The following is a 13,850-nucleotide window of genomic DNA, read 5'->3' on the forward strand; positions in this document are numbered from 1 at the left end:
ACAGCCAGAGGAAAAACAGGACTGGACAATGGAGTCTGTGGTGTCAAGGCAATCACGTAAAAAAGGAGGTAAGGTTCAGCGTTTGCTTCTCGTGTGCTGTCTTTGGGTATCCTATTGGAATTTCTAGGACAATTGCTTTTTATAAATGGGTTGTGACAAGCAATTACACATCACTCTACACATCTTCAGAAAGGAAAAGCAGAGGAATTGAAAATAGGACTGTGAGAGCTCTCAGGAGGTCACTCAGGCCATCTCCTCACCCAGGTGGGATTGGCTTCACACTAACAACTTGTGGCATATGTTTGTCTCATGTGGTTATAAAACCCGCCAGTAACAGAGGTCCTGCAACCTCCCTAGGAAATGCTTTAAGGGCTTATCTCTGTTCAATGTTGCAACTTCTTTCCTACTGTCTTCCTCATGTTCCTCTCAAGGCCATCATGACACTGGCTCTTCTTTTCAGGCTTCTAAGAAGCACACAGGATGGTCATTTCCTTTCTTCTGCAGCTACAAGTCCATCTGTTTGGAGACTGCTGTCATTATTCCTCTTAGTTTTCTCCTTTATAGACTAAACAATCATGCCATCCTTTTAATCTTTCCTCATAATTTATGGGGTTTAAACCTTCCTTCATTTTTGTTGTTCTCCTCTGGACTTGGACTAATCAATCCATATCCTTCCTGAAAGCACTGGTTCAAACTTGTGTTTCAGTAGCTGCATTTTCTCATCCTGATATTTGCTTTGCGAGGGGTGTGTTGCTCATTGCAGCAAGGATTTTCAGGAGTCTTTGTTTAAAAGAGTCTTTGGTAAATGCCCAGTCTTGGATCTGGTCTGGTGTTTGGGTAGGCAATACAGACCAGAGGAGCTTCAACATCTCTGCTGAACTCCAGTGCACTAATGAGTGCTGAATTTTAAATGGGAGGAGGAGGAAGAAGGACGATGGTGAGAATATACAGTGGCACCATTCCCAAAGATGTCTGATTCTTATAAATACTTTTTGCTGACCTGTGTTGGTCTCCAATAGTCCATATCAACTGAAATTTCTCAAGCAGTGAATCTACAGAAGTGATTTCCCAGTTTGAGCCTCTGAGTATGAGAGGTCAGGAGAGCCCGCTACGAAACAAACTTCATCTAAACAGCCCTACGAGATTCATCGTGGGAGTTGGTCAAGAGGATTCTTCCTTTCTGGAAGAAATGCTGGCACTTTTGGCTTGTATTACTCTCCTTTAATCCTGAAACCTCCACTGATGGTGGCAAAACACCCATTAGGGGTCACGGCCAGCGTGTCTTACAGTAGATTTCTGTCCCAGTTTAGTAGGGCTGGGATGGAAAAGGGTTTCTCTTCGCAAAGTAGCTGAAGGACCAGATGATTTTTCCAGTTACATAGCTCTCAAAAAAGCCTCTAAAGCCCTTGGGATTAGGCAGCCAAAACATCATCATCTGAGTAAAGTTTCTCGGGGGAAAAAAATGTCAGCAGATAATGGAAAATGGTTTGGTTTGGTAGGAACTTTATTAATTTGGAGGAGAAAAAAAAGGAAAGGTTGTTGTTGGCTACCTTTTTTACTGGTAATGTTAATTGCGAAATAGGGATCACTTAAAAATAAGCAATTATAACTGCATGATTAGAATTTTTTGGGTTCCCAAAGCTTTACTGGAAACTGAGCTGTTACTGCAGCTTGTGCTGGGCGTCTGGAATATAAAATGAAGGGAAAACACCCTTACTTTGAGTATGTGAAGTTAAGCGTGTTGCTACCTCTCAGTTTGAAATTTCTTTATACAACAGACTGCACACTCTTCTAAGCAAGCAGAGTTTCAGTGTTTTCTGCCATATAGTGTAATACCACATAAAGCAAGAGAAAGAAAAGGAAGTTGGCTAATGCTGGAATTGTTCGGGTGTTTTCTCATACAACAGAATGGTAAATTGTTTTCCTTGGCTTTCTGGAAAATATCTGACCTTGATACTCCATATTCCATTTATGTAAACAATTACAAAGGCATCTGAGCCAAATAGAAAAGACTATTTCTTGAAAACCTGCAGGGAATGCACATGGGAATTTCCCACATGCTGTGGCAATCTTAAAAATACCTCCTTGTAACCCCACAATATTAATGATTAACTCCGGCACTGTGAGATTTTGCAGACTTCCAGTGAACTCAGTGATTTGTGTGTTCAGCTGCATGTATCAGGGAGAGGTAATAAAAAAAAAAAAAGACATTTACCTCTTTTTGTAGCTTGCATTTAACAATCTGCCACATTTTCCCCTAGAAATTCAGGATTTCTGTAGATTTCTCGGCTGATAAATCTCACAGTACAAGAAAGGTCATTTCGTGGCTAAGCTGTGTGCTGAGATGCTCTTGTGAGAGCAAGCTGGAACCAGTTTTGCTCTTCACAGATTACTCAAAGATAGAGCTGCTTTGCTCAGGACGCTCACCCACGCGGTGCAGCATGAACCTCCAGAGATGTGCTTAACATCATTGATACCTTGTTTATATACATCTGAAATTCAGTATTAGTGTTAGCTTTGTGAATTGTTTCCATTACATTTGCTGAAGAAGAGAGCAATAGCAGAGTGCCCCTTAAGAGGTAATTTCCCAGAGCAAGGAGGGCTCCTCATGGAAAGATTCACATCACACCAAGTCTGTTCAGCTCGTGACATGGTGGGCAGCACCACTGACAACAGTTTGCAAATCCAAACTGTTGCATGAAGCTGTCAGAGGATGCTGAGTGCCAAACCCACACCTATCTACACCAACAGCCTGTCCTATAATAGTAAAGAACATTCAGCCTCTTGGATCACTATTTCTTTACTGGTATCGCTTAATGTAGCAGTGTGGTCTATCAACCATCCCACTGCACCATGTGTAGTGGTGGTAATATTTTTATCAGTAAAATTTCCAGAGCACAGTTTTGTAATTAATTCAGCTTGAAAGGCTGGAGCCTGGCTGTTATGGGTGCCAAGTTAGCACTCATCCTTACTGGGCCAGAAGAATATGGTTTTGGAATACCTTGTGAAATAGCACACTCCCATTTCAGGGTGTTTTTAATAATATATCCATCATTTAGATGTATGTATATAATTTAGTCTTTTATTATCTATCTATCTATCTATCTATCTATCTATCTATCTATCTATCTATCTATCTATCTATCATCTATCTATCATCTATCTATTGGCTCATCTGGATGCTTCTTGGGTTCATATAAATCTTTTTTGACCAGTGGAGCAGGCCCAGCATCCTAATGACACAATCACAATCAGACTATCAGAGCTTCTCTGCAGTGGATGCTGGCGACGTACCTGTCTGCAGTCAGAAAAGATAAATATCTCTACAAACTGGACTGGGAAACCATGCAGTTGGAAACAGATGGTAGCAAAAAAAAAAAAAAAAAGAATCAATCTTTAGAAGAGAGGAGGAGGACCTGTTTTTCCGTCTGCATGGGAAGATGTGTATACTTGGGATGCGAGCGTGTACGCTTGAAAGACAGGGATGGTGAAGTGATTAATTTCATTCCTGTGATTACCTTCTTTTGGGTTAGCACAGAAGATGCAGCCTTGCTAGACCTTCAGTAAGTGAAATCCTTTGTGTTTGTGGGGAAATAGCAGAAAGTCTACCAGGCAAGGGGGTGTGAGTATGCCCAGACTGGGTCTCCAACAAGCTGCACTGAAAGTTGTGTTTGACGGTATCAAAGTGACTAAAATAATTGAATCTGATGAAGTGCCACTAAGAAATGAATCTAGTTATGAATTTTGCATTATTTAATGACCATTCTTGAAACTTGAGCACCTTTCAGCAGCTCATTTGGTGAAAACATTAATTTCTGAAAGTCAGATGATTGACTCCTACTCCTTGCAGTCGTCAGAAGTGATCTGAAATCAGAGCTGAGAACACCTGAATGACTCGAAACTCAGAAGTGCAGGAAGAATAGATACCAAATCCTTAAACCCAGGATGTTTCAAAAAAAACCTCTTCACAACACCTTTTAAAGAAAGGGTGGGAATGTTGTAGTTTTTTGTAACATCTATAAGAACACGCATTAATACTAATCTGCAGTACTTATTTAAAGGAAGAACATGTAGAGGTGGGCAACTGGCAGGTAATGAAATCTCATCTGAGAAGATGCTGACCCTTTCAAACTTTATTATTCTTGGGCTCATAATGTTGTTTGTGGAATTTATTGCTCAGTATCTATGTGCCTTCATATAGCTCTATCTGTATGTATATGTATAAGGTTTCCTTCCTTCTGTGCCTAATATACAGAGGATGTGGCTTTGCGTCAGCCCTGCTGTGACATTTACCTTTCTGTCTGTCTGTAGAGGCTCACATATTCAGCTTGAGACGTCCCGGCTTCAGTTGTTCTCAAGATGGATGTTGGTTATTATATTTGTGGGGTTTGGTTTAGAGTTCAGCCTGTGTTAGGGCACATGTGGTAGGGACATCTTGCCCTTGAAGACAGGAAGCAGATAACCAGCTGGTCAGTACAGTACATCTCTATCTGCTTGATTAATGCAGGATATGGGTCTGCCACTTATCCTCCCAGATATAATTTATTTCACCTTTTTTTTTTCCCCTTAAAAAAAACCTCCAACAAAACCCAGACAATCTTAAAAGTATCGTTACTGGCACCAAACTCATGAACTTTTGCTCCATTCAGTGTTTTCCATTTTTTCATTATGTTCAGTTTGATTGGAGCTACATGCTGTCCCTGTTCCGAAGCTGGCCATTTCCTGCTGGAAAAGGCAGGGAGAAACTCTGCATTGACAGGGAGAGGAATAAGACCTGCAGTTCTCTTTGTAACTTCTATGAATATTATGCTACTGTATGTGCTTCTATCATTTGTAAAACCCCTGAAAAGTAAGACTTTGAAAAACTTGTTTGCATATGGCACTCAGTGTACTATGGAACTATGGCTTATTGTTATGGCATTATAAGAGGTTCACTTTACTGTTAGCTGATGTAATAAAACCATATATATGAAGCTTGGAGTTCAGCAACTGGATTTTGTTCTGTACCCTCCTACAGATCAATCTCCATATGTTTTATTTCAGTTAGGATAATTGCAGATGTAAATTTAAGTGTCTGCCTTCTTTTAAAGCTGTTGATTCCCTGCTTCCTCCAAGTTTCACAGCAGTTAGGCACTCTAGGAAATGTTTCTTTGACTTATTAAGAATTTTTAGGTTATATCTGCATTAACCTTCTGGGAAGCCTCTAGGAAAAACTATTACCAAATTTTATCTTATTATTCCCAAGTTGTTCTTTATGTTCCGCACCTCTGTTCTGTCACCTTTTACTTGCTTCCCTCTAAATTGAAGGCTGTTATACTGCCTTAAATCTCTCTGCCTGTGGGAGTCTTTTTAGGCCGCTGAACATTGTAATTAACCACTTTGGACTTTCCAGGTTTTACTGCACATACTCTTTGCTAAAATTCAAGCCCAGGTATGGCAAACAGCGTTCCAGATGAAGGCATGCTGTTAACTAACATGATGGCATTATTCTTCCAACAATGTTCCTGTTCAATGACTTTTCTTTTTACTGTTGCTGTGCAGCAGTCAAACACGCCTTTTCCCAATGCATCTTGGCAAACAACAGGCATTAACTTTGAAGCTCAAGGCACTTGAGCTTTTAAGGTTGAGTGTCCACATGTTATGAAAACCATTCTTACCTGACTGTAAGCTCCATAAGCACTGAGGAAGCCCCAGTCACCTTTTAAATTCATGAGCTATGCCTGTTATTCCTCACAGGAACTCTTAGCTAACGGGACTAGAGCAGCCTTGGTCCTCCTCCTGGGTGCAAGTGAGACCAGCATCATCTTGTGCCACTGACTTGAAGGTGAGGTTTGAACAGTGCTGAGGAGATCCCAAGCTACAACGCAACCAGTCTGATGGAAGGATGGGTTCCACCTTCCTCCACAAGAGCTGTGTTTTACTTGGGGATGGGGCAGGCTGTGGAGGGTATGCTGCCAACTCGGGTAGGAAGATGGTATCTGGAGGAGATGCTCTGCTACCACCATTAAGCTGGGTTTTGTTGACACAGAAAGAAACTGTGGGCTGATGCTGGCTGTGTCACAGCACCATCTGCAAAACTATGTTGTATTACAGAGACACTGTAGTAGAATTAGGCAAAGGTGTTGCATACTGTGATAAATGTGATTAAACACAATGCTCTGAGAAGGAAGCTATAGCAGTTCTTGCCAAAGGACTCTGAAATGATCCACCCAGCTTATGGTTGCGATAACAACAGGGAGACAAGACACCGTTATGTCCTACCAGGTGGATAGAGTAAGGCTTTGAAGAAAGAGCGGTGTTGTGCCTGTACATGAAAACACAGGCTTGCTAAGACTTATTTAAAGTGCTGTGTGTTTGCCTCTTTGTGGTTTGGTCATGACCACAAATGAGACAGCTCAGCCAAGGGGAGCCACACAGATTTCAATTCTTACAGCACTAACTAGGGAGAGGACCTGAAATGATGCTGGTATTAGTCATACAGAGATCTCTGGTGACGCACTGTAACTACGTCTGAAATTCTAAGGGATATGGAGTAATCACCGTGAGTATGAGAAAGTGATCATCTAAGGTGTTGAAACTACCAGATGTGAACCCAATACTTTCATGCTGACTGCAGAGCCAGATCTATACTTGCATTACAGTTCTCATCCACCCATTTGTACAGTAAAAGACGTCTTTCCCCTTGAACGAGTCTGGAAGGGGCCATGCAGCGTCTGAAAGTTCATGATCCATAGCTGTCAGAAGAGACTCTGACTTTTAACTAAGCCAGCTGGTGATCAGATGCTGTGACTTGCTATTTATTTTGCAAATCGTACCTGCAGACATGTTTCCTTAGCAAAGTCACTGATTGTGACAAATGTGTATAACAAGTGCAGCCTTCTATTGATTCGCACATTCTATTTTCCACTTTTGGTGGAAACAGATGGAATTCAATTTTCTCACAATTACTATTAGCCAAGAATAACATCACTTAAATCAGTGCGGGGGAGGTGGAAAGTTGCAACTACAAAAACACACAGCCTGAAAAGCTGGATATTGAAATGTAACTTGCAAATAACCATAACTGATGTGTTATCCAGGCCCTGATTCAAAAACATACTCTGAGCCGAAAGCATCACATCCTACTGACATTATACATGTGGCCTTCTGAAAAAAGGATGTTCCAGATTGTGCTTGTAGGTTAGATTCAATGCATGACTGATGCTTAAAATGTAACATCTCAGGACATTTTCCACTAAAAATAAACCTAGGGTGAAGTTGGATGGAGTTAATGCTAATGTAAGGATATGCAATCATGCAAAATCATTGCTTACCTTGCAAAACATTAAAGGAAATTCTTAAGAAATTAAAGTATTAGTCCATAATTAGAAAAGAAGTTGATCATTAGGTATGCAATAAATCATTTCCAAATATTCAGTCTGTTTTAGATCAAATTGTTGTGAATTTAGAGAAGGTGCAATGCATAGCTAATGTCTGAGCATGAGAGAAAATCCTACACTCTGTGAATACTAAGGCTGAATCAAGTGCTTAAGGTTAAGAAATAGCATAATTAAAGCTCTTTTTGAAATCCCAGCTTTACACTGATTCTTTTGCACCATGCTGAACTCTCAGATGATGTGATCACAGGTATTTTTGTCCCACTATTAAGTATGGCCTCTGGCTTTGTTTAGTAGCTAAAATGACATTATTAGTTTCATTCTAGGCTTCCGTCTGTCCTTTTCATTATTACTGTATCTTAACAATTCCTCCAGACTACTACATTTTTATTCACAATGGCCTTGTAAAGAGGCATTATTGGGTCTATCGTACAGATACTGAATGGAGCCAGACGCTTCCGTGTCAAAAAGGCACCAGGATGATTATGATATTCTATTTATGAGCCTTTAGTATTTTATAGTGCTTTGTGTGTTCATAGCAAAGATACATGGAAATCATACAGCTGGTGTCTATAGTAAGGCATCCGAAAAGACAAGATGTCTGGCCGGTGGTCATTCATGAAAGACTTGCCCTGTAGTACGTGTGAAACCTGTGGCTTGATGCCTAATAAATCCAGTTTTTTGAGGGCTGCTTACAATATCTAGCAGAAGAAACCTGAGGAACTCCAGTTCTGTGCCTGCATCCTGGGACTGGAGTTACACTTCCACAGTGGTTTTGGAAGTTGCACTTTTAAACCTTAACGAGGTGACTGGAACTGTGTAAGACGAAGTGGTTGTTTTGGCTAAGTTTGGGCAAATATTCAGAACAGCAGCAAAATGCCCCTCCTGTCCCTGAAATGATGCTTCCGTCCTATTTCAAGACCTAGAAGCATCGGGGCAAGCTGGAATATTTCATTTTGCCTTTTCACATGGCCAAAACAGTATTTTTCCTTAAGAATCAGCAGAGCAGCTTCTGCTGAAAGCTTTTCCCCAGAGATGGCAGAGCAAAAAACCCAACAAAACCTGCGCCAAAATTTTTTCAAGTGAATTTTGAAGTGCAAATCACGCCACCTCTGTCCAGGCAGCCACATCTTGCCCACAGCCTGAATGCAGAGTAATTAAAGAAAGGAAATCTATACTCCTTTGTGCAGCACTTATTGTTTCTAAAGGCACTCAGCTGGTACGAGTGATTCCACTTTCAAATTGGGCAAGGAAAGCATGAATGAGTTGGCTGCTCAAAGCCTACAGATGTGGATGATTCGTGAGGTGGGAAGGCTGGGAAGTGCTGGGCTTGGGAAGGCAGGGTGGCACAACAGACCCTGCATGCCTGTCCGTGCTGGGCAAGGGCTGCGTTTGGCTGGGGAGGCAAAGCGCTTGTTCATGGCCAAGTTTGCCGCATTGCGGGAAAGGATGAGTCAGGCTCTTCACACCTGATCCACCACTGATGGTTCATCCAGTACAGAAACAGCTGCATCCCTGGCTCCCAGCTGGCATGGACTGATTGTCCACCCCTTTGCACAGTCATCACAGTCGCAGTACCAGAGCAAGGTGGCTGCATTGGTGATGGTGTGATGCGGCCAGCAAAATTGATCTCTGCGTGTGTGTGTTGCCTTTCCTGCACCCTCTTTGCCCCCTTGGTTCTTGCAGTGACAGGTTTTCCCTCTTGCAGCAACAGAGTTGTGTGTTGAAAGGCTGTAGTTTAAGCTGAGATGGCATCTTTGCTCTCTCCACTGTTTTCTGTCATTAGAACGCTTCTCAAGAAATTACTTTGCAGGCTTACGTTTTTCATGTTAAAACCTGATGATGTATCAGTATCTGATACATATTTAAATAACTTTCCAGTGCCCTTGTTTAATTCACAGCACTGAATATTCTCTAAGTCAGATTATGAAGCACATGGGTGTCAGGATATTTCAATACCTCCCTTTTTCTTTCCACTTATAGCTTACAATTCTAACATCCTTCTTAGAAGAAGCAAGTAATAACAATATAGTTTGAGCAGTTCTTACTGGGAAGGTATTTCTAAGCAAAGAGGTAACAGACCTAAGTACACAAGACCTGCAAGACCTAAGATTTTAAAATAATCACAAACCTCACAAATGAGACAGAAACATAACTCTCTTACTACTCTTGGCATTGGTTGAATCTACAGAGGAAATTGCAGATTTTTATGATTCTATTAAAATTACTGTTCAACACATTCAAAGGGATGATAGAGAAACATAAAGGGCAGTGTCTCATATGTTAATGTTAACCTGGGAATATCATTTATATTGAAATTTGACTTGACTTTCAAGCACCATTTGAAAGGTTATAGCATGTGAAACCGAATTAAGCTGTAGAGCTGGAGTTTGCCCTTTTATTATTCAAAATAAGAACTGCATTTTTCATTCTGTAAGTTCCCACTTAACAAAGAAATATTAAGAAAAGGACTCTAGGATTATGCCTTGCCCTACCTCCCACCAGCAAACCCCTTACTTTTTTCAGGGGGGAGGAAAACAAAAGCAGGTGAAAAAGGCATACCCTTAGGGCAGGGCTCTGGTGCCAGAACTGGCTTATGCCGGAGTGCACATTAATGAGGCTGTTTCACCTTTGCACCAGAATGCCTGAAATTAGATACTCTTCCACTCTTTAGTTTCTAAGAAGTTTTGTATTTCCATCCCTGTCTTTATTAATTTTGGGCTGATGAAATCCTTTCCCATGTTGTCCCAACCTTTACGTCTTCGACTGCTCTAGTTATTTGAAGCACAATACCTTGTTTAGCTAAGCTAGCCCCTGCGTACGTATGAACTGGATCAAATAACCCTGCTTCAGTCACCTCTTTAACTTTTCCAGGAATGATATTAAAAACGAGCATCCATCTCCCCGAGGGTCTGCAGTGTGGAGCCTCAGCCAGTCTCCGTGGTTTTGGTAAATAGCTTGGGAATTTTAGAATTTGCATAAAAACACCCTTAACTGAGTGGGACCCCGGGAAAAAAGAGTAAATCCCGGTCACCTTCATCCCAAGATGACTCCGGCAAATGCAACTTTTTAATGAGGCAAGCTAGTTCAACAGAAACCATAAGGCTTTTCTGAGAATCTCTCCACTGCGCTCCTGCCAACTCTACCACTTTGGGCATTAATCTACCAGGTTTCCAGGCAGGCAGAAAGTGCAGACAAATGGTCACTGTGCAGGCAGCGAGGAGTCAGCCCGCGCCTCTGCACAGCAGCCAGGCGCACCGGTTGGCTTCAGACCTGTGAATGTTGGCGTTTGTGCCTGCTGTCACTAACAGGGGAGGCAGGAACGTGTCAAGCAAACAGAATCTCCGGCTCCGGCAGAGAAAATGGTGCCTTTGACACAACGCAAAGATGGGATGGAGATAAATGTAGGGATTTATGGTCACTACAACCAGACTGTTTAATGGAACAGGGAGGAGCTGTCAGGAGTTCTCTTTATGAGGAATGATTTTTATTAAACCACGAATGGATTTTCCTAGTTGAGGTGTTCAGCACAAGTGGAGAGAAGACTTGGACACAGGAAAGCCTTTCCATGAGGTTTATTCTTGTCGCTTTGCCTATGGCAACATTTTTCAGATAATGGGTTGTGTTTTGGGGAGAAAAAAGAGGGGTAAGGAAGGCAGCTGGGGAAAGGTTGTGAGAATTAGGTAAAATCTTCTTTTCACCTTAAATTTGCCCCCTTAATAGAAATATTTTATTTGCTATTGGGAGATATATTCATAGTTTTAAAAGGAAAATATTGATGAATGAAATTATTAAACTGTCTCCTTAACTTCCAGCGCAAATAACCGTGTTTCCATTTTGTACTTTTATAACTGCAAGTGTGGATAAGTTCATCAATCTCTATTCATGTAATTTCTTTCACAGTGAACAGTCCTGTCTCCACTCCCACCCGAGTCATGCTTCCTGTGCTTTCAAAAGCAAACAAGTTCAGAGGAGACGAGTGGCAGCAAATAATGTAAACAGGAATTCTCATGGTAATTGTACCTGTGCTCTGCTATACTTAGAAGTGGAAGTCAGTCAGTGTTTGGTGAAGCAAATCTCCTGCAACCAAGAAGGAAGCAGAAACATAATCAACATATGGGTCGGTCGGTCTGCAGAGGAAATCCGAGGTGCAGTTTCACAATACATGAAGTCCACAACAATATCGGTTCAAAAGTTCCCCTTCTGCCTGACCTTGGCCTTTTGGAAAGGGTTGGGAAGAGGAAAAGGTGTTTTAAAACCAGATATTTCAGTAAACTAATCTGTAGTTTGACCTTAGAAAAATGTCTGCTCATACAATTGGGAAAGTGATAGCGAGAGGAAACAAGTCTGGGCACAGAATGATCTCCACGAGGGAGCCATGTGGGCAGAGTTTGCTGTCAGAGACAGAGGGGTGTGTGGGTACATGCCAAGGGTAAAAAACCCCAAAACATGGAGATAGCTATTAGCATGTTCTTTGATTTCAGGTATCTTATTCAGTGAGAGCTGGTACGGAGTTCCTGTGCAGCCATTTCTGGTGGGATGGACTAATTTCTTCATGATGAAACAGCTCTGGTGTCATCTCTGGTTGCTCCTTTCCAAGTGATGTTGCTGTGCAAGAACCATCTACCAAGCTTAAGTGTTTCATGAGTTGGGACGTGTGAAAAGACACAGGGATTTGCATGTTAGAAGGTGGTAGCAATAACCATGTAGTTCAAGTTTTACATATTATGGTTAATACCAAATAAGACTTTGCCATGCAGATTTATTGTCAGTCGCATGTTATTTCTTGCTTGTTTGGTTGTTTTTTTTGGTTTTTTTTTTTTTTTGTTAGACTTACTGGAAAAAGCCCAGTGTTGACAGCCACCCTCTGCAATATCTAGGATGCCTCTTTGCAGGTAAGAATAATAACATTCAACAACACTGACATCTTGTGGCTGATGAGAAATGACTCAGACATGCCAGATTAACCACAAAAGTATCTTCATCAATTGTGTATTCAGCATCTCTTAAAATATGTTGGTGCTTAAAGGGATGAGTATCAGAAGTCTGGAAACCAAGAGGTTAAAAGGCAGAAAACACATAAAGGTGCTAGTTGATTAGTTGGCTGAGCTCTGTGTGTGGATAATCCAGCTGCATGCTAATCCTTTTGGCTAATCTTCTTTGTGTGAGTGATTCCCTCCAGAGGACAGGGATAGAGTCTGGGATGTTTGACATGACAAACAGAAGCTGTTGCTCCCTGCAGACTATCTTCTTTGTGTTTTCCTCCTCCATTGGGAAGCTGGGAGAGAAAATACCTTTGGAAAAGACCCCAGGAGGAATCTATCTTATTACCTATTGCTGCTTACAGAAATGAAATGAGCAAAGCCAGGCTGTGAATGTCTGCCTCCCAACCACTGGAGGTTTTTGGAAATAGGTGTAGTAAGGAAGACTGTATGGAAAGATTTGTAGGAGCAAACCTTGGTTGGCAGGAAAGTTGCAAACTCTTTTGCATGTTTAGTCCATTGAGGCTTAAATATAACCTGTATAAAACTGCTTTGCCCTTAAAGTATGCTTAGGATAAGGATTTGGACTCTTATGGATGGTGGAGAGGTCAGATTTCTTTTTTGGTCTAAAGATAGATGTTTGTGACTTTGAACATGTGATGGTCAGCCTTGGGCTTTTCAGATGCTAGCAGCTTCTTGGATTGCTTCCTTGTTTGCATATGTTTTTGTTGCTAATGAACATCTGTATCCACTTTATCATCTGAACCCAGTGACAAAATGATTATGGAACATGAAATAAAATGTTATGCAATGGTTTTCTGCAAGTATCTAGAGAACTTTCATGCTTCCTTGAGGACGTGAGGTCTGGGACTGAGAGGAGCAACGACTGTATGCTCTGACATAGCTTGTGCTTGTTGAAATCAAAGTCGTTGTCCGATTTGGGACCCATATTCTGTAAAATCATTTCTGAAATGTGGGGGAAGAGCTATAAAAGGCCACCTCAAGCTGGTGGTTGGGATTAAATTGATTAGGAAAATCCTAAAAGCCCAAAACATACAGAAACTGCTTCAGAGCTTGGGAGACATATTTGCTAATTATCTTGGGAGGTGGGAAATAACATCCTTTTCCTAGTTCCAGAATGAGTTTACTTTTTCTCCCTTTTTTTCCCCCCTGGTTCTTGTTTAGAACTGCTTTGAGTAACTTTACTTAGTGAGACTGTGAAAACAAATAGAAGTGAATGATTCTGCGGTTTGTGCTGTGCTTGGCTGTACTACATATTGTGCCTTGGCACCTTTTAATTCAGTGCATAATTCACCTTAAACCACTGACATATACAAATGCTGTAGTTTAGTATATTATGTAAAAATTCCAATTTAAAATGCCTGATACCATATTTTGGGGAAAAATGCCCTTTTATCTGCACTCTTGACTTCACTTAATAATACAAAAGATTATTCTTGGTTGATAGGAGTAATCTAGAGAGAAATCTATT

The 13,850-nt window shown here is 41.2% G+C and overlaps 1 long non-coding RNA gene across 1 annotated transcript; it reads left to right on the plus strand.

The window, feature by feature from the left end:
* Positions 1-5,764: 5,764 nt before the first annotated feature.
* Positions 5,765-12,909, plus strand: LOC136004633 (uncharacterized). Its single transcript, XR_010608557.1, has 5 exons — positions 5,765-5,824; positions 10,251-10,325; positions 11,280-11,389; positions 11,861-12,065; positions 12,208-12,909. It is a non-coding gene; the product is annotated as an uncharacterized LOC136004633 (long non-coding RNA).
* Positions 12,910-13,850: the final 941 nt, after the last annotated feature.

The sequence above is a fragment of the Lathamus discolor genome, chromosome 1 (assembly GCF_037157495.1).
Source record: "Lathamus discolor isolate bLatDis1 chromosome 1, bLatDis1.hap1, whole genome shotgun sequence".
Taxonomy (NCBI): Eukaryota; Metazoa; Chordata; class Aves; order Psittaciformes; family Psittacidae; genus Lathamus; species Lathamus discolor.